This window comes from Puma concolor, chromosome D2, assembly GCF_028749965.1.
Source record: "Puma concolor isolate L17-30 chromosome D2, mPumCon1.1.hap2, whole genome shotgun sequence".
Classification (NCBI taxonomy): Eukaryota; Metazoa; Chordata; class Mammalia; order Carnivora; family Felidae; genus Puma; species Puma concolor.
This window is the reverse complement of record NC_141677.1, coordinates 55,603,144-55,617,564: the sequence shown is the minus strand read 5'-3', so window position 1 is coordinate 55,617,564 and position 14,421 is coordinate 55,603,144. Positions and strand designations below refer to the sequence as shown.

Sequence of the window (14,421 nt, the reverse complement as noted above, 5' to 3'; positions counted from 1 at the left end):
ACTAAAGCCTACTGTTCACCAGAAGCCTTACTGATAAACAGTTGCTTAACACATATTTTGTATATTAGGTAGTGTTTTCTTATAATAAAGCAAAGCTAGGGAAAAAATATTAAGAAAATCATGAGAAAATATATTTACAGTACTGTATATTTTTATTAAAAAATTTTAAAAATATACAGTACTATATATTTCAAACCTCTGCTGGTCACAGGTCAATTGTATATACAATGGAGTATTATTCAGCCATAAAAAAAAATCTGCCATTTGCAACAACATGGTTGGATCTTCAACACGTTATGCTAAATGAAGTAAGTCAGAGAAAGACAAATACTGTATGATCTCACTTATATATGGAATCTAAAAAACTGGATAGACACAGAGAACAGATTAGTGGTTGCCAGGGGTGGGTGGTGGGGTAAATGAGTTAATATGGTCAAATGGTACAAACTTCCAGTTGTAAGATGAGTAAGTTGTGGGGATGTAATGTATAGCATGGTGACTATAGTTAACAAAACTATATCATATTGTTGAAAGTTGCTAAGAGAATAGATTTTAAAAGTTCTCACCATATGCAAAAAAATTGTAACTATGGAGGGAGGCTTGTGGTAATCTGTAATATATACATATATCAAATCATTATGCTGTACACCTTATGTTTATACAATGTTATATGACTGATCTCAAGGCTAGAAAAAATTCCTTATATAAAAATTAAAGAAAAAAACTTTATATTGATTTTATATGGCTTTAAGCAAAGATAAAGGACTTTCCAAAAAGGGTTTCTTAGTATTTACAACAATTGTATAAACTATATAAATGCATGTTGTACTGGGAATTAATGCTTCTAGCTCATCAGGAGCTTCGTGTCCTCCTGTTGGTAAATACATGAGAAATCTGAAGTGTTCTGCGTATGTAATTTTTTCTCTTTCATCTCAAAAGAAATAAAATAGCCACACAGAATGGTATAAATGAGCTAGGTCAAAATATAAAGGAGATTGCCCTGTCCCAGCAACTACTTTATTTACATTTTTTTTTAAAGATTTATTTTTGAGAGAGAGAGAGTACAAGCAGGGGAAGGGCAGAGAGAGAGGAGGACAAAGGATCTGAGGCAGGCTCTGTGCTGACAGTGGAGGCTGAGCAGATGTGGGGTTTGAACTCACAAACCTTAAGATCATGACCTAAGCCAAAGTGAGGTGCTTAACCAACAGAGCCACCCAGGCAACCCCCTCACCCCCCGCTGCCAACCCCCAGGAAGGACTTTAAAGTTAAATCTTTAGCTCAAGCCATAGTCTGACCACACAATTACTGCAGAAAACAAAGAGCAAATAAAGAAATAGAAACCTGGCTATGAACTCCAAATAGATTCCCTAGCTTGCTCAAGAGAGTTTGATAGAATTTTTCCATGTTCTATGAAATGTTTTCTCAACAAATTAGTTTACCTTGACTTATCTCCAAATTAAATAACTAATGAATTAGATTATAAATTTTCCTCAATTCAACAGAACTCTTTTTTAACTTGACTATAAAGGTTAATAAACATTTATATAAATTCAAAACAAAAGAAAATCTCTAGATGGGGCGCCTGGGTGGCTCAGTCGGTTAAGCGTCCGACTTCGGTTCAGGTCATGATCTCAAGGTCCGTGAGTTCGAGCCCTGCGTCGGGCTCTGTGCTGACAGCTCAGAGCCTGGAGCCTGCTTCAGATTCTGTGTCTCCCTCTCTGACCCTCCCCCGTTCATGCTCTGTCTCTCTCTGTCTCAAAAATAAATAAAACATTTTAAAAAAAGTAAAAAAAAAGAAAATCTCTAGAAAAGAAAACTTGAACTTCTAACACTTAAAATGGCAGATTTTTTTTTTTACTCTGTAACTCAGAGCAGAAAATTTTAACTGTGCCTTAAAATAAATGACCTGAATTACTAGTTTGCAAGATAATAAACTAATGAATGCAAATTGAAAGAAAACCATACTAAGTAAACTTTAGTAGTAATTTTAAAAATATCAGATAACAAGAAAACCCCAAATATATGAAAATTAAACCACATACTTTCTAAGTCATCATTGGGTGAAAGAATAAGTCACAAGAAAAATATTTTTAATTGACTAATAATGAAAATACAACTTACCAGAATTTATGGGGATACATCCAACACAGGACACTTAGAGGAAAACTTAAAGCTTTAGAATACCTAAAATAGAAAAAGAAGAAAAGTCCCAAGTCAATGATATCATCTCCCACTTTAATAAAATATAAGAGAGAACATTAAATTCAAAGCAAGCAGGAAGGTGGAAATAAAATATAAAAGCAGAAATGAATGAAATAAAAAAGAGGAGCACCTGTGTAGCTCAGTTGGTTGAGTGTCCAACTCTTGATTTCAGCTCAGGTCATGATCTCACAGTTCATGGGATGGAGCCCCACATTGGACCTGCATTGACAGTGAGGAACCTGTTTGGCATTCTCTCTCTCCCCCTCTCTGCCCCTACCCTGCTTGTGTGTGGGTACATGAGTACACATGCAATCAGTCTCAAAATAAATACATTTCTCTCTCTTTTGAAAAGAGAGAGAAAAGCAGAAGAGAAAAACTAATGAAAGCAGAAATTGACGTTTTTTTAAAAAAATTAATAAAATTTATAAACCTCTAGCTACAAAAAAAAATGGAAAACATACATTGTACTGATATCAGTAATAAAAGAAGGGACATCACTATAGTGCCTTCAGAGCATTAAAGAATAAGAGATTATTATAAACACCTTTGACAACCCATGTAAGATGGACAAATTCCTTAAAAGACACAAGATCCATGCATGGGCACCTTGGTGGCTCAGTTGGTTAAGCATCCAATTCTTGACTTCAGCTCAGGTCATGATCCCAGGGTCATGGGATTGAGCCCCATGTTGGGCTCTGCACTGAGAGTGCATCCTTCTTAAGATTCTTTCTCTCCCCCTCTCTCTGCCCCTCCCCTGCTCATGCTGTCTTTCTAAAATTAAAAAAATTAAAAGAAAAAAAAAGACACAAAATCCCATATCTAACCCAACAAGAAATGGTAAGCTTGAGCAGCCCTACATAAATTTTAACAGTTGTGTTAGTAATTAAAAACTTTCCAGCAAAGGAAACTCCAGGCTCATATGGCTTCATTGGTTAATTCTACCAACAATTAAAGGAAAAAGGAAAACAACAACAACAACAACAACATATCAATACTACACAAAATCATTCAGAAAAGTAAAGACACTTCTGAACTCATTTTATGAGGCCAGTAATACCCTGATTTCAGAACCAAAGACATCACAAGGCAAAAGAACTACAGATCACTAACGTTCATAAACATAGATGCAAAAAGACTTAACAAAACATTAACAAATTGAATTCAGTATTACACTAAAGGTATCATATGTCATGACGAAGTGGAGTTTATCTTCAGCATGTACGGTTGGTTTAACATCTGAAAATCAATCAGTATAATTCACAATATTAATAAAGGAGAAAACTATGTGATTTTTTTCAGTGGATACAGAAAAAGCATTTAACAAAGCCTAATAGCCTTTCCTGTGTTAAAAAGAAAACCACAGGCCCCCCAAAAGAGTCACTTATATTAAGGTCCCACATCAGCACCCCAAGACATAATGCCTAGCCTAACTGCAGTTTCAACCCACCTAGGAATGTAATCTTTAACCAGTCAACATAAAATTCACTAGTCAGCACTAGGAAATTTACGGATAGACCACTTCTGTTCCTCCTTAGGAGGGTTACGTTACCTAAAATAATGCATTTTTTCCAGCCTCCTCTCTGCCTTTATAAATCTTTCCTTTTCTTGGGCTCCATGGAGCTCCTTTCCATTTGCTGGATAGGATGTTGCCTTATCATGAATAGTTTGATAAAGCCAATTTGATATTTTAAATTGCTCAATTGAATTTTGTTGTTTGACACATGATTAAAACTCTTAGCTAACTAGGAAGGAAACTTTCTCAACCTGATAAAGGGCATCCATGAAAAACCTACAGCTAATAACATATAAAATAAGGAAAGGCTGAAGTTTTCTACCAAAGATTAGGAATGGGGAAAAGACATCCAGTCTCACCATTTTTATTTAACATTGTACTGGACATTCTAATCAGTTTATTAAGATAAGGAAAAAATAGAAAGCATTTCAGCTGGGGGAAAGAAGTACAATTGTCATTATTTGTAGATGATATGATGCTGTAGGCAGAAAACACCAAAGAATCCACAAAAAAAGCCCCTGAAACTAATAAATTTAGCAAGATATAAGGCCAATGTCCAAAACTCAAGAACAAAATCAAGTGTTCTATGTACTAGTAACAAACTATCAGAAAATGACATTTCAGAAAAAATCCATCCACCAATAGCATCAGAAATAATAAAAGATTTAGAATTAAGAAATGATGTGAAACACATTTATATGGAAAACTATAAGACATTGCAAAGATAAATTATAGAATAATTTTCAACTTAATTTCAATTATCAACAGGCAAAATAAATGGAAATTTTGCCCTGTACTGCTTGAAATCATATTTAGAACCCTGAAGATCAATTTTTTTTTAAAGTACATCCAACGTAGGGCTTGAACTCATGACCTTGAGATTAAAGTCACATGCCCTACTGACGAAGACAGCCAGATGCCCCTCAAACTTCAGTTTTAATGGGGAAATCATGCTGCTTTTTGTAGTCTTCAAGCATATTGCCATATATAATCATTTTCAGTATAAATTTCAGTACTACCTTTTGAGGATATCCTCCAGCTTGCACGGTGAGAGGGCTCCCATTGATTTCACGTCACTCACTTGAGGCAAAGTTTATGCAATGAGATGGTTAAAATTAATCAATAAAATGTTTGTATTTATTGAACCACTGCTATCAATAATAGGAAATCTTTTGAGTCAGTCAACTCCTAAATAAAGTTCCTTCTTAACTGAAATATTATTAATTCTAAGTTTGGAGCAGAGTTTTTATATTCTTTGAAGAGAAAGACTGAAGTCACCAAGAAATGGTTTTCCTTCATTGTCAAGTGAAAAATTAAAGGGCTGAGAGACACTTCAGAAGCCAAGCTGATCATTGGACCCCTCAGTGGCTGTGGTTGGAGCTCAGCCCAGGCCAGTGAGATGGCTGCAGGCACAGTAATCACAGGTCACGGTGCTGGGAGGGGACAGTGGGTGCAGAGAGCCAACTTAGCGGGAGGCCTAAACAGAGCAGTTGACCAGTTATACAGTGCCAAGACAGTTTCTTTAAAAGAAATAAGAGCTAAGGACAGATTCATAGAAGACAAAATAAACAAAACTCAGAAAGTAATTAGTCACAGTAGAAATCTGGCAAAAGACAGCACCAATCTAGATCGTTTCCTAAAATACAGAAATATAAAAGCAGCTATTAGAGAATCATTATGCTGTTATTTGATATGCTTTGATTTTTTTAAAGGAAAAACAAGGCGTATTGGATTGGTAACTTGAACTCTGACATGGAAATATCCTTCCCAGATGGCCTTGGAACAATATCATATTGAAAGATTTAGTGTAGATAAAGTGCTTGGAACAATGCCTGGCACACAGTAGCACTACACAAATATTTATGATCATACTATGGCTTTAGAATTTTGTTGTCTGCAAGCTGGCCTTGAACAAAAATTTTCTGAAATAGGATAGTACACAAAATGCTGGTAGAAAAACAACATTGCCCATTGGATGATTATAACAGCTTGTGACTCAAGCTTCATATCTCCCTGGCAAAAACTTTAAGTGTTTGAAATCTGGCTAAAACACGCTAGAAGCAAGTCTGTGTGCTCCTTTTTGTTTCTTGTAGGTCAGCGCAGCCAGGATTCCATGAAAGAAAAGTGACTGTTCCTCCATGACTACCAGACCCCCGGTTGCCCATCTCTGGAGACGCAAGCCTCTCTGCAGAAGCAGACGGTAACCAGGAGAGGCAGAGTGATGGCAAAATGCTGTATGGTCAGTCCTGTCTTCCCACTCCTTTCCCAGCAGGTCCCGGTGTGACTTCACTGCTTTTCTACTCAGGGAACTGTCTTGGCCACAAAACGTTCAGAATGTACCAAGCCAGAAAGGCTTGTTGTAAGAGAATGTATAGACAGCTTCCATTTTAAAGAAAACAGTACTGGAAGGGATTTTCCCAATTTTTAAAAGTAGTTACTGGGTGGTAAAATTACGTGATTTCTCTTAGGTATCTGATGTTTTGACACATACAACACAGAACATGTATTAGTTTAATTTATTTTTTTAAGTAATCTCTACACCCGCATGGGCTCGAACTCACAACTCTGAGATCAAGAGTCCCATGCTCTACCAACTGAGCCAGCCAGGCACCCTGGGAACATGTATTAGTTTAGCAAAAAAGAAAACAAAATAGCACAAGTTATTTGGAAACAATGGTTTGATTTTTTAAAGTCTGGAGAGTTTCTGCATATGCACTTACCAGTCTGGTCTTAAATATTTTATTATTTAGCATCAGAAATCATTTTTATCAAGATTAACACTGTAATCAGAATGCAAAACATGAAGCCCAGCTATACCTTGAAAGTAATATAAGCAGGCTGGGTCCAGAGACCCAGAGGGGGTCCTGCAAGACTAGCCAAGAAGGTCCTTGGCTTCACATAGATTGGAAATCAAACGTGAGGCAACAGGAGGTGGAAGCAGAGTTTACTGAAAACATAGAGCAGATACAGACTGAGTGTCCGGGAGACTCAGGAAGGAAAGGAGGGAGTCTTGTCTTTGCTTGGTGTCTGGGATTTTCACTGACAACTGTGGTGTGGTACACACATCCCCAGGCATCCAGGAACCGGGCGGAACAAGGATAGGGTCCAGGTGTCTTTCATAAGTCACTTGTTCCCTGAAGCCCAGGGTCTTGGCGTCAAGGTGTTTGGAGTCAGTGGTCTTGGAGAACATTTATGATGAGCCTGCCTGGTCACTCCTTAGATGTTACCTATTGTGCTGGAAGACTCCAAAGAAATCATTAACCCCCGTAAGGAGGACATACGTTAAGGCATGTGTAAGGTGGGGGTGCAGGTCCCAGTAAGAAAAGAAGCAGGAAAAGCAAGGAAAAAGAATGGTTTTTTTTCATGGAGTCCCTTCACCCTCTCTGTCTCAAAAGGACAAGTATATACATATGATCAGACAAGATCAGAATAGGAGAAAAGGCTTACTTTCAGATACTTGAAACATCTTCCCTTTTTGAAATGGCCTTAAACATCTTGCTCAATTGCGGGGGGGAGGGTGTGTCGGGGACTGGGGCCTTCTGGTAAGATCTGGGTTTATGGCTTATACAGTTTGGACAACCACCAGTAGCTGAGTAACCACATCGTATCAAGACACAGAACAATCCCATCCCCCTGGAAAATTCCTTCCCACCTCTTGCTGGCAATCCCCATCCTCAGAAGCAACCACTGTTCTAGCAATTAGTTTTTTACCTCTTTTAAGAACTTCATAGAAGTAGACATTCTTCAATGATGAAATTGGCTCTTTGCAAACACAAATCTTAGAGGTTTAAAATTATCATTAATAACATTATCTTTTTAAACGATTGAAGGAAGCCTTCTACTTTTCGAAGTCTACCTAGTTACTATGAGATTAGTCTCATACTTCCACCATCAAATGCTATTATATTTATACAACACAAAAATAAGATATGGGTAGCCTATATCTAATAATCTTAGGGAAAATAATCACTGGGAAGTTTGGGTGTGATTTGCTTCTGTTTCTTTTTAAAGAAACACTTCAAATAAGATCAGTTTAAATAAGCCTTGTTAAAAAACAAAATTCAACCAAGTAAATTTGAAGATCTGATTCCTGAATCAGGCAGCATCCCATCTAGCAAATAGAGGGGGCTCTAAGAAGATATACAAAAGAGAAGGTATTTATAAGAGGGTAGGGCAAGAGAGTTATTAGCAAAAGGATTGTTTCAAGACATGGCTGCCTCCTAGAGAGAAAAGCAAGTTGTCTTTTCATACAGATTGACTCATCTTTCTTTGGGGGAGTGGAGAGGACCCAAGTGGCAGATTCATTGGCGCTGAATGAAAAATTCTGGACTAACACTATGTTTCTGGCAAAGGTTGAAGTTGCAGTTAGATTATGTATTAAGCCCCAGTTTGGGACTTCAGCCTAAATGACATCATTTTAGGCCTGTGGATTTTTTTTTTTTAACAGCCTTACTGAAATTTGGGCATTTTTTTCCTTATAGAAAAAAAAAAAGATAAATGAGTACTTCTCGCAGGAGTTGAGGGACTTTCTTATATCCTAAAACCCTCTTTGAAGGTCTTCTTACTCTTTGATCTATGTGTTTAATCAGTAAATATTTACTGAACAATTAACACCAGGGTCTGGGCTAGGAATTAAGGGAAATACATGGGGCAGGGGGAGAGGAGTGCTTAAGTATCATATTTCCTTGTCTAGATGCCATGTCCTAACCCCAGGACAGGTGATTATATACTTTACAGGGTAAAGAGGGATGGTGTAAATACAGTTAAGTTCAGGATTTTAAAATAAGGAGGTTATCCTAAATTAGCCAGGTGGACCAAATGCAATGGCACAGTCCTTAGGAGAGAGAGGGAGCCAGGAAGATTAAGGTAAGCAGGGGAAGATAAGCAAGAGGATGGAGTGATGGGAGGAAGGAGTCACGAGCCAAGGAATTCTGGCAGCATCTCAAAGCTGCAAAGGCCAGGGAATGGGTTCTCTCCTAGAGCCTCAGAAGGAAGGAGCCTTGCCAGCACCTTAATTTTAGCCCAAAGAAACAGATATTGGACTTTTAACTCCAGAATTATAAGATAGTAAATCTGTATTGTTTTGACCCATTAACTTGGTGGTAATTTGTTATACTAGCATTAGGAAACAAATACAAATACTATCTTCCTCTTAAGTTTATGAGAAGGATTAATTAATACGAAACATGAGAAGTGGCAAAAACATTGTAAGGAGGTTCAGAATATGAAGGATGGGGAAAGTGGCAATGGAGAAGAGATTACAAGTTTCAGTAAGAATCTCAGGGTAGATGTCATGGCACCTAATAACATTAGAACAAGGCACTTTGTGTTGGCATACACGTTTGCTAATACTACCATTAAAATCTTTTCATTTCCCAGCCTCTGCTCCTTCCTCACTCATGCTTTCTGTCTCAAAATAAATAAATAAATAAATAATAAAAAAATTTAAAAGCGGGGGGAGGGGGGAGCACCTGGGTGGCACAGTCAGTTAAATCAAGTTAAACTTGATTTTCATTCAGATCATGACCTTACTGTTCATGGGATCAAGCCCTGCATCAGGCTCTGTGCTAACAGCTTGGAGCCTGCTTGGGATTCTCTCTCCCTCTCTCTCTCTCTCTCTCTGCTCCTTCCCCACTCACACTCTCTTTCTCAAAATAAATAGATAAATAACTTAAATTCTTTTACCAATCAAGGTTTAAAGAAATATAATACGGCTTTAGTTTGTACACTTTTAAAACCTTTTCATTTGTTTAGTAACCATTTCATCACTTATTCTGTAATCTGTCCATTCAAATCATCTGCTCGAATTTTTATCACTTAGAACTTTCCCTGGCATACCGTATAGTAGAAAACCAGCAAGTTGTAGAATATTATGTGTACTATGAGTCTAGCTGTAAAAAAACATTTTTTAATTAATTTTATTTTTTAAATTTACATCCAAATTAGTTAGCATATAGTGCAACAATGATTTCAGGAGTAGATTCCTTAATGCTCCTTACCCATTTAGCCCATCCCCCCTCCCACAACCCCTCCAGTAACCCTCTGTTCTCCATATTTAAGAGTCTCTTATGTTTTGTCCCCCTCCCTGTTTTTATATTATTTTTGTTTCCCTTCCCTGTTTCATATCTTAAAGTCCTCATATGAGTGAAGCCATATGATACTTGTCTTTCTCTGACTGACTGATTTTGCTTAGCATAATACCCTCTAGTTATGTCCACGTAGTTGCAAATGGCAAGATTTCATTCTTTTTGATTGCCAGGTAATACTCCACTGTATATATATACTACATTTCTTTATCCATTCATCCATTGATGGACATTTGGGCTCTTTCCATACTTTGGGTACTGTTGATAGTGCTGCTATAAACATTGGGGTGCATGTGTCCCTTTGGAACAACATACATGTATCCCTTGGATAAATACCTAGTAGTAGCAATTGCTGGGTCATAGGGTAGTTCTATTTTTAATTTTTTGAGGAACCTCCATACTGTTTTCCAGAGTGGCTGCACGAGCTTGCATTCCCACCAACAATACAAAAGAGATCCTCTTTCTCCGCATCCTCGCCAACATCTGTTGTTGCCTGAGTTGTTAATGTTAGCCATTCTGACACGTGTGAGGTGGTATCTCATTGTGGTTTTGATTTGTATTTCCCTGATGATGAGTGAGTGATGTTGAGCATTTTTTCATGTGTCAGTTGGCCATCTGGATGTCTTCTTTGGAGAAGTGTCTATTCATGTCTTTTGCCCATTTCTTCACTGGATTATTTGTTTTTTGGGTGTTGAGTTTGAGAAGTTCTTTGTAGATTTTGGATACTAACCCTTTATCTGATATGTCGTTTGCAAATATCTTCTCCCATTCCATAGGGTTGCCTTTTAGTTTTGCTGATTGTTTCCTTGGCTGTGCAGAGGCTTTTTATTTTGATGAGGTCCCAGTAGTTCATTTTTCCTTTTGTTTTCCTTGCCTCTGGAGATGTGTTGAGTAAGAAGTTGCTGCGGCCAAGATCAAAGAGGTTTTTGCCTGCTTTCTCCTCGAGGATTTTGATGGCTTCCTGTCTTACGTTTAGGTCTTTCATCCATTTTGAGTTTATTTTTGTGTATGGGGAAGAAAGTGGTCCAGGTTCATTCTTCTGCATATCTCTGTCCAGTTTTCCCAGCACCACTTGCTGCAGAGAGTTCCTTTATTCCATTGGATATTCTTTCCGGCTTTGTCAAAGATTAGCTGGCCATACGTTTGTGGGTCCATTTCTGGGTTCTCTATTCTGTTCCATTGATCTGAGTGTCTGTTCTTGTGCCAGTACCATACTGTCTTGATGATTACAGCTTTGTAATACAGCTTGAAGTCCGGGATTGTGATGCCTCCAGATTTGGTCTTCTTTTTCAAGATTGCTTTGGCTATTCGGGGTCTTTTCTGGTTCCACACAAATTTTAGGATTATTTGTTCTAGCTCTGTGAGGAATGTTGGTGTTATTTTGATACAGATTGCATTGAATATGTAGATTGCTTTGGGTAGTATCGACATTTTAACAATATTTTCTTCCTATCCAAGAGCATGGAATCTTTTCCATTTTTTTGTGTCTTCTTCAATTTCTTTCATAAGCTTTCTATGGTTTCCAGTGTGTAGAGTTTTCACCTCTTTGGTTAGATTTATTCCTAAGTATTTTATGAGTTTTGGTGCAATTGTAAATGGGATCGATTCCTTGATTTCTCTTTCTGTTGTTTCATTGTTGGTGTATAGGAATGCAACTGATTTCTGTGCATCAATTTTATATCCTGTAACTTTGCTGAATTCATGAGTCAGTTCTAGCAGTTTTTTGGTGGAATCTTTTGGGTTTTCCATGTAGAGTATCATGTCATCTACAAAGAGTGAAAGTTTGACCTCCTCCTGGCCGATTTGGATGCCTTTTCTTTGTGTTGTCTGATTGCTGAGGCTAAGACTTCCAATACTATGTTGAATAACAGTGGCGAGAGTGGACATCCCTGTCTCGTTCCTGACCTTAGGGGGGAAGCTCTCAGTTTTTCCCCATTGAGGATGATATTAGTGTTGGGTCTTTCGTATATGGCTTTTATGATCTTGAGGTATGATCCTTCTATTCCTTGTACAACAACATTTTTAACCTCATATGTATATGTGTATATATAATATATACTATGTGTGAATATATACTTTGGACATATGTATATGTACACTATCCCCATATGATATTTTAAAAATGCATGCTGACGGAAACCATCAAAACACTAGAGGAGAAAGCAGGAAAAGACCTCTCTGACCTCAGCCGCAGCAATTTCTTACTTGACACATCCCCAAAGGCAAGGGAATTAAAAGCAAAAATGAACTATTGGGACCTCATGAAGATAAAAAGCTTCTGCACAGCAAAGGAAACCATCAACAAAACTAAAAGGCAACCAACGGAATGGGAAAAGATATTTGCAAATGACATATCGGACAAAGGTCTAGTATCCAAAATCTATAAAGAGCTCACCAAACTCCACACTCAAAAAACAAATAATCCAGTGAAGAAATGGGCAGAAAACATGAATAGACACTTCTCTAAAGAAGACATCCAGATGGCCAACAGGCACGTGAAAAGATGCTCAACATCGCTCCTTATCAGGGAAATACAAATCAAAACCACACTCAGATATCACCTCACGCCAGTCAGAGTGGCCAAAATGAACAAATCAGGAGACTATAGATGCTGGCGAGGATGTGGAGAAACGGGAACCCTCTTGCACTGTTGGTGGGAATGCAAACTGGTGCAGCCACTCTGGAAAACAGTGTGAAGGTTCCTCAAAAAATTAAAAATAGACCTACCCTATGACCCAGCAGTAGCACTGCTAGGAATTTACCCAAGGGATACAGGAGTACTGATGCATAGGGGAACTTGTACCCCAGTGTTTATAGCAGCACTCTCAACAATAGCCAAATTGTGGAAAAAGCCTAAATGTCCATCAACTGATGAATGGATAAAGAAATTGTGGTTTATATACACAATGGAGTACTACGTGGCAATGAGAAAGAATGAAATATGGCCCTTTGTAGCAACGTGGATGGAACTGGAGAGTGTTATACTAAGTGAAATAAGCCATACAGAGAAAGACAGATACCATATGTTTTCACTCTTATGTGGATCCTGAGAAACTTAACAGAAACCCATCGGGGAAGGGAAGGAAAAAAAAAAAGAAAACAAAGAGGTTAGAGTGGGAGAGAGAGCCAAAGCATAACAGACTCTTAAAAACTGAGAACTGAGGGTTGATGGGGGGTGGGAGGGAGGGTAGGGTAGGTGATGGGCATTGAAGAGGGCATCCTTTGGGATGAGCACTGGGTGTTGTATGGAAACTAATTTGACAATAAATTTCATATAATAAAAAATAAATAAATAAAAATAAAAAAATAAATTAAAAAAAATGCATGCCGAAATATAAAAGGTTTCCTCTAGGAGATGAGCAGGCAAAAGGTTAAATAGATTTCATTTCCTACATTTAAAGCCATAAGAAAAGATGAAAATTATTGGACTTGTATATGATGTTCCATTGTCTATGTTTTAGATAAAGCCTTTATTTTTTTTCTTTTAAGTGTTTATTTAGAGAGAGAGAGGGCCCACGTGAGTGGGGGAGGGGCATAGAGAGAGTGAGAGAGAGAATCCCAAGCAGGCTCTGCACTGTCAGTGCAGAGCCCGATGCGAGACTCAATCCCACAAACCATGAGATCATGACCTGAGCTGAGACTGAGTCAGATACTCAACTGACTGAGCCACAGAGGAGGCCCAATAAAGTGTTCAGATAAAGATTTTAGGATCATGGCATCACACTGCCATCACCCTTATGTTAGGTATAAAACAATGTGGTGGAGAGCAGAAAAAGATTATCTAGAGACGCCTTCCAGGGATTTTGTTCGAGGTTGGTGAGAAAAAAAATGACACATAGAAAAAGTGATTAGGGGCACCTGGGTGGCTCAGTCAGTTAAGTGTCTGACTTCAGCTCAGGTCATGATCCTACAGTTGGTGAGTTCGAGCCCCACATCAGGCTCTGTGCTGACAGCTCAGAGCCTGGAGCCTGTGACTCCCTCTCTCTCTCTGCCCCTTCCCTCATCATACTGTCTCTCTCTGTCTCTCAAAAAGTGAATAAATGTTAAAAAATTTAAAAAAAAGAAAAGAAAAATTGACTAGCAATATGAAAGCATATGTTAATAGTTGACTCTAAGTTTGAAACACAAAGTAGTAAGAGCATGTCAAATCTTTGGTGTTCATAGTGGCACCAAAGCAGAGGAATGAATTTTAATGGTAATTATTCCTTCCTCCCTATTGCTGATCTTCCATTACCCGGCTCCTGGACACAACTCTGCTCACTTTCAAATCCAAGCCTCAAGTAACCCTAGGTGACATGTAGCCCAAAGAGCTTTTCTGCACTCTCCCCCTTTGCTCCTCTTTGTACTTATCAGTATGAGGACCAGTGTGGTCTCTTTGAACTTTATTTTTTTCCAATTGTTACCTGTATCATGCAAGGAAAAGTCTAAGAACTGGGTCAGCAAATAATAGTGCTTTCTATTTAGAACATGGAGAGGATAGATGGCTATGTGTTAGCCATTTTGCTTTGTTTCACAGTGATAACATAGTAATAGCCCAATATTTGATAATTATTAGCATACGTGGTGGCAAATATAAGAGTTATTGAGTATAAAGAACAGCACGGCACGGCATTTGTGAAA

General features: G+C 38.0%; 1 long non-coding RNA gene across 2 annotated transcripts in view; it reads right to left on the bottom strand.

Annotated features, from left to right (window-relative positions):
* LOC147576087 (uncharacterized) overlaps positions 1-9,126 on the bottom strand; it is a 33,921-nt gene extending 24,795 nt beyond the window's left edge. Inside the window, exons 1-2 of one of the 2 annotated variants that reach the window (XR_015241749.1) lie at positions 2,333-9,126; positions 2,122-2,184 (exon numbers count right to left, since the gene is read on the bottom strand). This is a non-coding gene — a long non-coding RNA (uncharacterized LOC147576087). The remainder of the gene's footprint in view (positions 1-2,121; positions 2,185-2,332) is intronic. The other variant, XR_015241748.1, reaches the window with a different exon arrangement.
* Between the last annotated feature and the right edge of the window lie 5,295 nt (positions 9,127-14,421).